This window comes from Saccoglossus kowalevskii, chromosome 14, assembly GCF_978046115.1.
Source record: "Saccoglossus kowalevskii chromosome 14, keSacKowa6.1, whole genome shotgun sequence".
NCBI classification, from domain to species: domain Eukaryota; kingdom Metazoa; phylum Hemichordata; class Enteropneusta; family Harrimaniidae; genus Saccoglossus; species Saccoglossus kowalevskii.
The window spans coordinates 31,686,731-31,699,287 of record NC_140654.1 but is presented as its reverse complement, the minus strand read 5'-3'; positions in this window follow the sequence as shown (position 1 = coordinate 31,699,287).

Genomic DNA, 12,557 nt, shown 5'->3' with positions numbered 1-12,557 from the left:
CTCCCAATATGCCTTGTGTAACACACCCCTCCCAATATGCCCTGTGTAACACACCCCTCCCAATATGCCTTGTGTAACACACCCCTCCCAATATGCCTTATGTAACACACCCCTCCCAATATGCCTTGTGTAACACACCCCTCCCAATATGCCCTGTGTAACACACCCCTCCCAATATGCCTTGTGTAACACACCCCTCCCAATATGCCCTGTGTAACACACCCCTCCCAATATGCCCTGTGTAACACACCCCTCCCAATATGCCTTGTGTAACACACCCCTCCCAATATGCCTTATGTAACACACCCCTCCCAATATGCCTTGTGTAACACACCCCTCCCAATATGCCCTGTGTAACACACCCCTCCCAATATGCCTTGTGTAACACACCCCTCCCAATATGCCTTATGTAACACACCCCTCCCAATATGCCTTGTGTAACACACCCCTCCCAATATGCCTTGTGTAACACACCCCTCCCAATATGCCTTGTGTAACACGCCCCTCCCAATATGCCTTGTGTAACACACCCCTCCCAATATGCCTTGTGTAACACAGCCCTCCCAATATGCCTTGTGTAACACACCCCTCCCAACATGCCTTGTGTAACACACCCCTCCCAATATGCCTTGTGTAACACACCCCTCCCAATATGCCTTGTGTAACACACCCCTCCCAATATGCCCTGTGTAACACACCCCTCCCAATATGCCTTGTGTAACACACCCCTCCCAATATGCCTTGTGTAACACACCCCTCCCAATATGCCTTGTGTAACACACCCCTCCCAATATGCCTTGTGTAACACACCCCTCCCAATATGCCCTGTGTAACACACCCCTCCCAATATGCCCTGTGTAACACACCCCTCCCAATATGCCCTGTGTAACACACCCCTCCCAATATGCCTTGTGTAACACGCCCCTCCCAATATGCCCTGTGTAACACACCCCTCCCAATATGCCTTGTGTAACACACCCCTCCCAATATGCCTTGTGTAACACACCCCTCCCAATATGCCTTGTGTAACACACCCCTCCCAATATGCCCTGTGTAACACACCCCTCCCAATATGCCTTGTGTAACACACCCCTCCCAATATGCCCTGTGTAACACACCCCTCCCAATATGCCCTGTGTAACACACCCCTCCCAATATGCCCTGTGTAACACACCCCTCCCAATATGCCCTGTGTAACACACCCCTCCCAATATGCCCTGTGTAACACACCCCTCCCAATATGCCTTGTGTAACACACCCCTCCCAATATGCCTTGTGTAACACACCCCTCCCAATATGCCTTGTGTAACACACCCCTCCCAATATGCCTTGTGTAACACACCCCTCCCAATATGCCTTGTGTAACACACCCCTCCCAATATGCCTTGTGTAACACAGCCCTCCCAATATGCCCTGTGTAACACACCCCTCCCAATATGCCTTGTGTAACACACCCCTCCCAATATGCCTTGTGTAACACACCCCTCCCAATATGCCTTGTGTAACACACCCCTCCCAATATGCCCTGTGTAACACACCCCTCCCAATATGCCTTGTGTAACACACCCCTCCCAATATGCCTTGTGTAACACACCCCTCCCAATATGCCTTGTGTAACACACCCCTCCCAATATGCCTTGTGTAACACACCCCTCCCAATATGCCTTGTGTAACACACCCCTCCCAATATGCCTTGTGTAACACACCCCTCCCAATATGCCTTGTGTAACACACCCCTCCCAATATGCCCTGTGTAACACAGCCCTCCCAATATGCCCTGTGTAACACACCCCTCCCAATATGCCTTGTGTAACACACCCCTCCCAATATGCCTTGTGTAACACACCCCTCCCAATATGCCTTGTGTAACACACCCCTCCCAATATGCCCTGTGTAACACACCCCTCCCAATATGCCTTGTGTAACACACCCCTCCCAATATGCCTTGTGTAACACACCCCTCCCGATATGCCTTGTGTAACACACCCCTCCCAATATGCCCTGTGTAACACACCCCTCCCAATATGCCTTGTGTAACACACCCCTCCCAATATGCCCTGTGTAACACACCCCTCCCAATATGCCTTGTGTAACACACCCCTCCCAATATGCCTTGTGTAACACACCCCTCCCAATATGCCTTGTGTAACACACCCCTCCCAATATGCCTTGTGTAACACACCCCTCCCAATATGCCCTGTGTAACACACCCCTCCCAATATGCCCTGTGTAACACACCCCTCCCAATATGCCTTGTGTAACACACCCCTCCCAATATGCCCTGTGTAACACAGCCCTCCCAATATGCCCTGTGTAACACACCCCTCCCAATATGCCCTGTGTAACACACCCCTCCCAATATGCCTTGTGTAACACACCCCTCCCAATATGCCTTGTGTAACACACCCCTCCCAATATGCCTTGTGTAACACACCCCTCCCAATATGCCCTGTGTAACACACCCCTCCCAATATGCCTTGTGTAACACACCCCTCCCAATATGCCCTGTGTAACACACCCCTCCCAATATGCCTTGTGTAACACACCCCTCCCAATATGCCTTGTGTAACACACCCCTCCCAATATGCCTTGTGTAACACACCCCTCCCAATATGCCCTGTGTAACACACCCCTCCCAATATGCCTTGTGTAACACACCCCTCCCAATATGCCTTGTGTAACACACCCCTCCCAATATGCCTTGTGTAACACACCCCTCCCAATATGCCTTGTGTAACACACCCCTCCCAATATGCCTTGTGTAACACACCCCTCCCAATATGCCCTGTGTAACACACCCCTCCCAATATGCCCTGTGTAACACACCCCTCCCAATATGCCCTGTGTAACACACCCCTCCCAATATGCCTTGTGTAACACACCCCTCCCAATATGCCTTGTGTAACACACCCCTCCCAATATGCCTTGTGTAACACACCCCTCCCAATATGCCTTGTGTAACACACCCCTCCCAATATGCCTTGTGTAACACACCCCTCCCAATATGCCTTGTGTAACACACCCCTCCCAATATGCCTTGTGTAACACACCCCTCCCAATATGCCTTGTGTAACACACCCCTCCCAATATGCCCTGTGTAACACCCCTCCCAATATGCCTTGTGTAACACACCCCTCCCAATATGCCCTGTGTAACACCCCTCCCAATATGCCCTGTGTAACACCCCTCCCAATATGCCCTGTGTAACATACCCCTCCCAATATGCCCTGTGTAACACACCCCTCCCAATATGCCCTGTGTAACACACCCCTCCCAATATGCCTTGTGTAACACGCCCCTCCCAATATGCCTTGTGTAACACACCCCTCCCAATATGCCCTGTGTAACACCCCTCCCAATATGCCCTGTGTAACATACCCCTCCCAATATGCCTTATGTAACACACCCCTCCCAATATGCCCTGTGTAACACCCCTCCCAATATGCCCTGTGTAACATACCCCTCCCAATATGCCTTATGTAACACACCCCTCCCAATATGCCCTGTGTAACACACCCCTCCCAATATGCCCTGTGTAACACACCCCTCCCAATATGCCTTGTGTAACACGCCCCTCCCAATATGCCTTGTGTAACACACCCCTCCCAATATGCCCTGTGTAACACCCCTCCCAATATGCCCTGTGTAACATACCCCTCCCAATATGCCTTATGTAACACACCCCTCCCAATATGCCCTGTGTAACACCCCTCCCAATATGCCCTGTGTAACATACCCCTCCCAATATGCCTTATGTAACACACCCCTCCCAATATGCCCTGTGTAACACCCCTCCCAATATGCCTTGTGTAACACCCCTCCCAATATGCCCTGTGTAACACCCCTCCCAATATGCCCTGTGTAACACACCCCTCCCAATATGCCTTGTGTAACACACCCCTCCCAATATGCCTTGTGTAACACACCCCTCCCAATATGCCTTGTGTAACACACCCCTCCCAATATGCCTTGTGTAACACACCCCTCCCAATATGCCTTGTGTAACACACCCCTCCCAATATGCCCTGTGTAACACACCCCTCTCAATATGCCTTGTGTAACACACCCCTCCCAATATGCCTTGTGTAACACACCCCTCCCAATATGCCTTGTGTAACACACCCCTCCCAATATGCCCTGTGTAACACACCCCTCCCAATATGCCCTGTGTAACACCCCTCCCAATATGCCCTGTGTAACACCCCTCCCAAAATGCCTTGTGAAACACACCCCTCCCAATATGCCCTGTGTAACACACCCCTCTCAATATGCCTTGTGTAACACACCCCTCCCAATATGCCTTGTGTAACACACCCCTCCCAATATGCCTTGTGTAACACACCCCTCCCAATATGCCCTGTGTAACACACCCCTCCCAATATGCCCTGTGTAACACCCCTCCCAATATGCCTTGTGTAACACACCCCTCCCAATATGCCTTGTGTAACACACCCCTCCCAATATGCCCTGTGTAACACAGCCCTCCGAATATGCCCTGTGTAACACACCCTCCCAATATGTCCTGTGTAACACACCCCTCTCAATATGCCTTGTGTAACACACCCCTCCCAAAATGCCTTGTGTAACACACCCCTCCCAATATGCCTTGTGTAACACACCCCTCCCAATATGCCCTGTGTAACACACCCCTCCCAATATGCCTTGTGTAACACACCCCTCCCAATATGCCCTGTGTAACACACCCCTCCCAATATGCCTTGTGTAACACACCCCTCCCAATATGCCCTGTGTAACACACCCCTCCCAATATGCCTTGTGTAACACACCCCTCCCAATATGCCTTGTGTAACACACCCCTCCCAATATGCCTTGTGTAACACACCCCTCCCAATATGCCCTGTGTAACACACCCCTCCCAATATGCCCTGTGTAACACACCCCTCCCAATATGCCTTGTGTAACACACCCCTCCCAATATGCCCTGTGTAACACACCCCTCCCAATATGCCTTGTGTAACACACCCCTCCCAATATGCCTTGTGTAACACACCCCTCCCAATATGCCCTGTGTAACACACCCCTCCCAATATGCCCTGTGTAACACCCCTCCCAATATGCCTTGTGTAACACACCCCTCCCAATATGCCTTGTGTAACACACCCCTCCCAATATGCCCTGTGTAACACACCCCTCCCAATATGCCTTGTGTAACACACCCCTCCCAATATGCCCTGTGTAACACACCCCTCCCAATATGCCCTGTGTAACACACCCTCCCAATATGTCCTGTGTAACACACCCCTCCCAATATGCCTTGTGTAACACACCCCTCCCAATATGCCCTGTGTAACACACCCCTCCCAATATGCCCTGTGTAACACACCCCTCCCAATATGCCTTGTGTAACACACCCCTCCCAATATGCCTTGTGTAACACACCCCTCCCAATATGCCTTGTGTAACACACCCCTCCCAACATGCCTTGTGTAACACACCCCTCCCAATATGCCTTGTGTAACACACCCCTCCCAATATGCCTTGTGTAACACACCCCTCCCAATATGCCCTGTGTAACACACCCCTCCCAATATGCCCTGTGTAACACAGCCCTCCCAATATGCCCTGTGTAACGCACCCCTCCCAATATGCCTTGTGTAACACACCCCTCTCAATATGCCCTGTGTAACACACCCCTCCCAATATGCCTTGTGTAACACAGCCCTCCCAATATGCCTTGTGTAACACCCCTCCCAATATGCCCTGTGTAACACAGCCCTCCCAATATGCCTTGTGTAACACACCCCTCCCAATATGCCCTGTGTAACACACCCTCCCAATATGCCTTGTGTAACACCCCTCCCAATATGTCCTGTGTAACACACCCCTCCCAATATGCCCTGTGTAACACACCCTCCCAATATGCCTTGTGTAACACACCCCTCCCAATATGCCCTGTGTAACACACCCTCCCAATATGCCCTGTATAACACACCCCTCCCAATATGCCTTGTGTAACACACCCCTCTCAATATGCCCTGTGTAACACACCCCTCCCAATATGCCTTGTGTAACACACCCCTCCCAATATGCCTTGTGTAACACACCCCTCCCAATATGCCCTGTGTAACACACCCCTCCCAATATGCCCTGTGTAACACACCCTCCCAATATGCCTTGTGTAACACCCCTCCCAATATGTCCTGTGTAACACACCCTCCCAATATGCCCTGTGTAACATACCCCTCCCAATATGCCTTGTGTAACACACCCCTCCCAATATGCCTTGTGTAACACACCCCTCCCAATATGTCTTGTGTAACACACCCCTCCCAATATGCCTTGTGTAACACACCCCTCCCAATATGCCTTGTGTAACACACCCCTCCCAATATGCCTTGTGTAACACACCCCTCCCAATATGCCCTGTGTAACACACCCTCCCAATATGCCTTGTGTAACACACCCCTCCCAATATGCCCTGTGTAACACACCCTCCCAATATGTCCTGTGTAACACACCCCTCCCAATATGCCTTGTGTAACACACCCCTCCCAATATGCCCTGTGTAACACAGCCCTCCCAATATGCCTTGTGTAACACACCCCTCCCAATATGCCCTGTGTAACACACCCCTCCCAATATGCCCTGTGTAACACACCCCTCCCAATATGCCTTGTGTAACACACCCCTCCCAATATGCCTTGTGTAACACACCCCTCCCAATATGCCCTGTGTAACACACCCCTCCCAATATGCCTTGTGTAACACACCCCTCCCAATATGCCTTGTGTAACACACCCCTCCCAATATGCCTTGTGTAACACACCCCTCCCAATATGCCTTGTGTAACACACCCCTCCCAATATGCCCTGTGTAACACAGCCCTCCCAATATGCCCTGTGTAACACACCCCTCCCAATATGCCTTGTGTAACACACCCCTCCCAATATGCCTTGTGTAACACACCCCTCCCAATATGCCTTATGTAACACACCCCTCCCAATATGCCCTGTGTAACACACCCCTCCCAATATGCCCTGTGTAACACACCCCTCCCAATATGCCTTGTGTAACACACCCCTCCCAATATGCCTTGTGTAACACACCCCTCCCAATATGCCTTGTGTAACACACCCCTCCCAATATGCCTTGTGTAACACACCCCTTCCAATATGCCCTGTGTAACACACCCCTCTCAATATGCCTTGTGTAACACACCCCTCCCAATATGCCTTGTGTAACACACCCCTCCCAATATGCCCTGTGTAACACCCCTCCCAATATGCCTTGTGTAACACACCCCTCCCAATATGCCCTGTGTAACACACCCCTCCCAATATGCCTTGTGTAACACACCCCTCCCAATATGCCCTGTGTAACACCCCTCCCAATATGCCCTGTGTAACATACCCCTCCCAATATGCCTTGTGTAACATACCCCTCCCAATATGCCCTGTGTAACACACCCCTCCCAATATGCCTTGTGTAACACACCCCTCCCAATATGCCCTGTGTAACACACCCCTCCCAATATGCCTTGTGTAACACACCCCTCCCAATATGCCCTGTGTAACACACCCCTCCCAATATGCCTTGTGTAACACACCCCTCCCAATATGCCTTGTGTAACACACCCCTCCCAATATGCCTTGTGTAACACACCCCTCCCAATATGCCTTGTGTAACACACCCCTCCCAATATGCCCTGTGTAACACACCCCTCTCAATATGCCTTGTGTAACACACCCCTCCCAATATGCCTTGTGTAACACACCCCTCCCAATATGCCCTGTGTAACACCCCTCCCAATATGCCTTGTGTAACACACCCCTCCCAACATGCCTTGTGTAACACACCCCTCCCAATATGCCTTGTGTAACACACCCCTCCCAATATGCCTTGTGTAACACACCCCTCCCAATATGCCTTGTGTAACACAGCCCTCCCAATATGCCCTGTGTAACACAGCCCTCCCAATATGCCTTGTGTAACACACCCCTCCCAATATGCCTTGTGTAACACACCCCTCCCAATATGCCTTGTGTAACACACCCCTCCCAATATGCCCTGTGTAACACACCCCTCCCAATATGCCCTGTGTAACACCCCTCCCAATATGCCTTGTGTAACACACCCCTCCCAATATGCCTTGTGTAACACACCCCTCCCAATATGCCTTGTGTAACACACCCCTCCCAATATGTCCTGTGTAACACACCCCTCCCAATATGTCCTGTGTAACACACCCCTCCCAATATGCCTTGTGTAACACACCCCTCCCAATATGCCTTGTGTAACACACCCCTCCCAATATGCCCTGTGTAACACCCCTCCCAATATGCCCTGTGTAACATACCCCTCCCAATATGCCTTGTGTAACACACCCCTCCCAATATGCCCTGTGTAACACACCCCTCCCAATATGCCTTGTGTAACACACCCCTCCCAATATGCCTTGTGTAACACACCCCTCCCAATATGCCCTGTGTAACACACCCCTCCCAATATGCCCTGTGTAACACACCCCTCCCAATATGCCCTGTGTAACACACCCCTCCCAATATGCCCTGTGTAACACCCCTCCCAATATGCCTTGTGTAACACACCCCTCCCAATATGCCTTCTGTAACACACCCCTCCCAATATGTCCTGTGTAACACACCCCTCCCAATATGCCCTGTGTAACACAGCCCTCCGAATATGCCCTGTGTAACACACCCTCCCAATATGTCCTGTGTAACACACCCCTCACAATATGCCTTGTGTAACACACCCCTCCCAAAATGCCTTGTGTAACACACCCCTCCCAATATGCCTTGTGTAACACACCCCTCCCAATATGCCTTGTGTAACACACCCCTCCCAATATGCCCTGTGTAACACACCCCTCCCAATATGCCTTGTGTAACACACCCCTCCCAATATGCCCTGTGTAACACACCCCTCCCAATATGCCTTGTGTAACACACCCCTCCCAATATGCCTTGTGTAACACACCCCTCCCAATATGCCCTGTGTAACACACCCCTCCCAATATGCCTTGTGTAACACACCCCTCCCAATATGCCCTGTGTAACACACCCCTCCCAATATGCCTTGTGTAACACACCCCTCCCAATATGCCTTGTGTAACACACCCCTCCCAATATGCCTTGTGTAACACACCCCTCCCAATATGCCCTGTGTAACACACCCCTCCCAATATGCCTTGTGTAACACACCCCTCCCAATATGCCCTGTGTAACACACCCCTCCCAATATGCCCTGTGTAACGCACCCCTCCCAATATGCCTTGTGTAACACACCCCTCCCAATATGCCTTGTGTAACACACCCCTCCCAATATGCCCTGTGTAACACACCCCTCCCAATATGCCCTGTGTAACACAGCCCTCCCAATATGCCCTGTGTAACACACCCCTCCCAATATGCCTTGTGTAACACACCCCTCTCAATATGCCCTGTGTAACACACCCCTCCCAATATGCCCTGTGTAACACACCCCTCCCAATATGCCCTGTGTAACACAGCCCTCCCAATATGCCCTGTGTAACACACCCCTCCCAATATGCCCTGTGTAACGCACCCCTCCCAATATGCCTTGTGTAACACACCCCTCCCAATATGCCTTGTGTAACACACCCCTCCCAATATGCCCTGTGTAACACACCCCTCCCAATATGCCCTGTGTAACACAGCCCTCCCAATATGCCCTGTGTAACACACCCCTCCCAATATGCCTTGTGTAACACAGCCCTCCCAATATGCCCTGTGTAACACACCCCTCCCAATATGCCCTGTGTAACACACCCTCCCAATATGCCTTGTGTAACACCCCTCCCAATATGTCCTGTGTAACACACCCCTCCCAATATGCCCTGTGTAACACACCCTCCCAATATGCCTTGTGTAACACACCCCTCCCAATATGCCCTGTGTAACACACCCTCCCAATATGTCCTGTGTAACACACCCCTCCCAATATGCCTTATGTAACACACCCCTCCCAATATGCCTTGTGTAACACACCCCTCCCAATATGCCTTGTGTAACACACCCCTCTCAATATGCCCTGTGTAACACACCCCTCCCAATATGCCTTGTGTAACACAGCCCTCCCAATATGCCCTGTGTAACACACCCCTCCCAATATGCCCTGTGTAACACACCCTCCCAATATGCCTTGTGTAACACCCCTCCCAATATGTCCTGTGTAACACACCCCTCCCAATATGCCCTGTGTAACACACCCTCCCAATATGCCTTGTGTAACACACCCCTCCCAATATGCCCTGTGTAACACACCCTCCCAATATGTCCTGTGTAACACACCCCTCCCAATATGCCTTATGTAACACACCCCTCCCAATATGCCTTGTGTAACACACCCCTCCCAATATGCCTTGTGTAACACACCCCTCCCAATATGCCCTGTGTAACACACCCCTCCCAATATGCCCTGTGTAACACACCCTCCAAATATGCCTTGTGTAACACCCCTCCCAATATGTCCTGTGTAACACACCCCTCCCAATATGCCCTGTGTAACACACCCTCCCAATATGCCTTGTGTAACACACCCCTCCCAATATGTCCTGTGTAACACACCCCTCCCAATATGCCCTGTGTAACACACCCCTCCCAATATGCCTTGTGTAACACACCCCTCCCAATATGCCCTGTGTAACACACCCTCCCAATATGTCCTGTGTAACACACCCCTCCCAATATGCCTTGTGTAACACACCCCTCCCAATATGCCCTGTGTAACACACCCCTCCCAATATGCCTTGTGTAACACACCCCTCCCAATATGCCCTGTGTAACACACCCTCCCAATATGTCCTGTGTAACACACCCCTCCCAATATGCCCTGTGTAACACACCCTCCCAATATGCCCTGTGTAACGCACCCCTCCCAATATGCCTTGTGTAACACACCCCTCCCAATATGCCTTGTGTAACACACCCCTCCCAATATGCCCTGTGTAACACACCCCTCCCAATATGCCCTGTGTAACACAGCCCTCCCAATATGCCCTGTGTAACACACCCCTCCCAATATGCCTTGTGTAACACAGCCCTCCCAATATGCCCTGTGTAACACACCCCTCCCAATATGCCCTGTGTAACACACCCTCCCAATATGCCTTGTGTAACACCCCTCCCAATATGTCCTGTGTAACACACCCCTCCCAATATGCCCTGTGTAACACACCCTCCCAATATGCCTTGTGTAACACACCCCTCCCAATATGCCCTGTGTAACACACCCTCCCAATATGTCCTGTGTAACACACCCCTCCCAATATGCCTTATGTAACACACCCCTCCCAATATGCCTTGTGTAACACACCCCTCCCAATATGCCTTGTGTAACACACCCCTCTCAATATGCCCTGTGTAACACACCCCTCCCAATATGCCTTGTGTAACACAGCCCTCCCAATATGCCCTGTGTAACACACCCCTCCCAATATGCCCTGTGTAACACACCCTCCCAATATGCCTTGTGTAACACCCCTCCCAATATGTCCTGTGTAACACACCCCTCCCAATATGCCCTGTGTAACACACCCTCCCAATATGCCTTGTGTAACACACCCCTCCCAATATGCCCTGTGTAACACACCCTCCCAATATGTCCTGTGTAACACACCCCTCCCAATATGCCTTATGTAACACACCCCTCCCAATATGCCTTGTGTAACACACCCCTCCCAATATGCCTTGTGTAACACACCCCTCCCAATATGCCCTGTGTAACACACCCCTCCCAATATGCCCTGTGTAACACACCCTCCAAATATGCCTTGTGTAACACCCCTCCCAATATGTCCTGTGTAACACACCCCTCCCAATATGCCCTGTGTAACACACCCTCCCAATATGCCTTGTGTAACACACCCCTCCCAATATGTCCTGTGTAACACACCCCTCCCAATATGCCCTGTGTAACACACCCCTCCCAATATGCCTTGTGTAACACACCCCTCCCAATATGCCCTGTGTAACACACCCTCCCAATATGTCCTGTGTAACACACCCCTCCCAATATGCCTTGTGTAACACACCCCTCCCAATATGCCCTGTGTAACACACCCCTCCCAATATGCCTTGTGTAACACACCCCTCCCAATATGCCCTGTGTAACACACCCTCCCAATATGTCCTGTGTAACACACCCCTCCCAATATGCCCTGTGTAACACACCCTCCCAATATGCCTTGTGTAACACACCCCTCCCAATATGCCCTGTGTAACACACCCTCCCAATATGTCCTGTGTAACACACCCCTCCCAATATGCCTTATGTAACACACCCCTCCCAATATGCCCTGTGTAACACACCCTCCCAATATGTCCTGTGTAACACACCCCTCCCAATATGCCCTGTGTAACACACCCTCCCAATATGCCTTGTGTAACACACCCCTCCCAATATGCCCTGTGTAACACACCCTCCCAATATGTCCTGTGTAACACACCCCTCCCAATATGCCCAGTGTAACACACCCTCCCAATATGCCTTGTGTAACACACCCCTCCCAATATGCCCTGTGTAACACACCCTCCCAATATGTCCTGTGTAACACA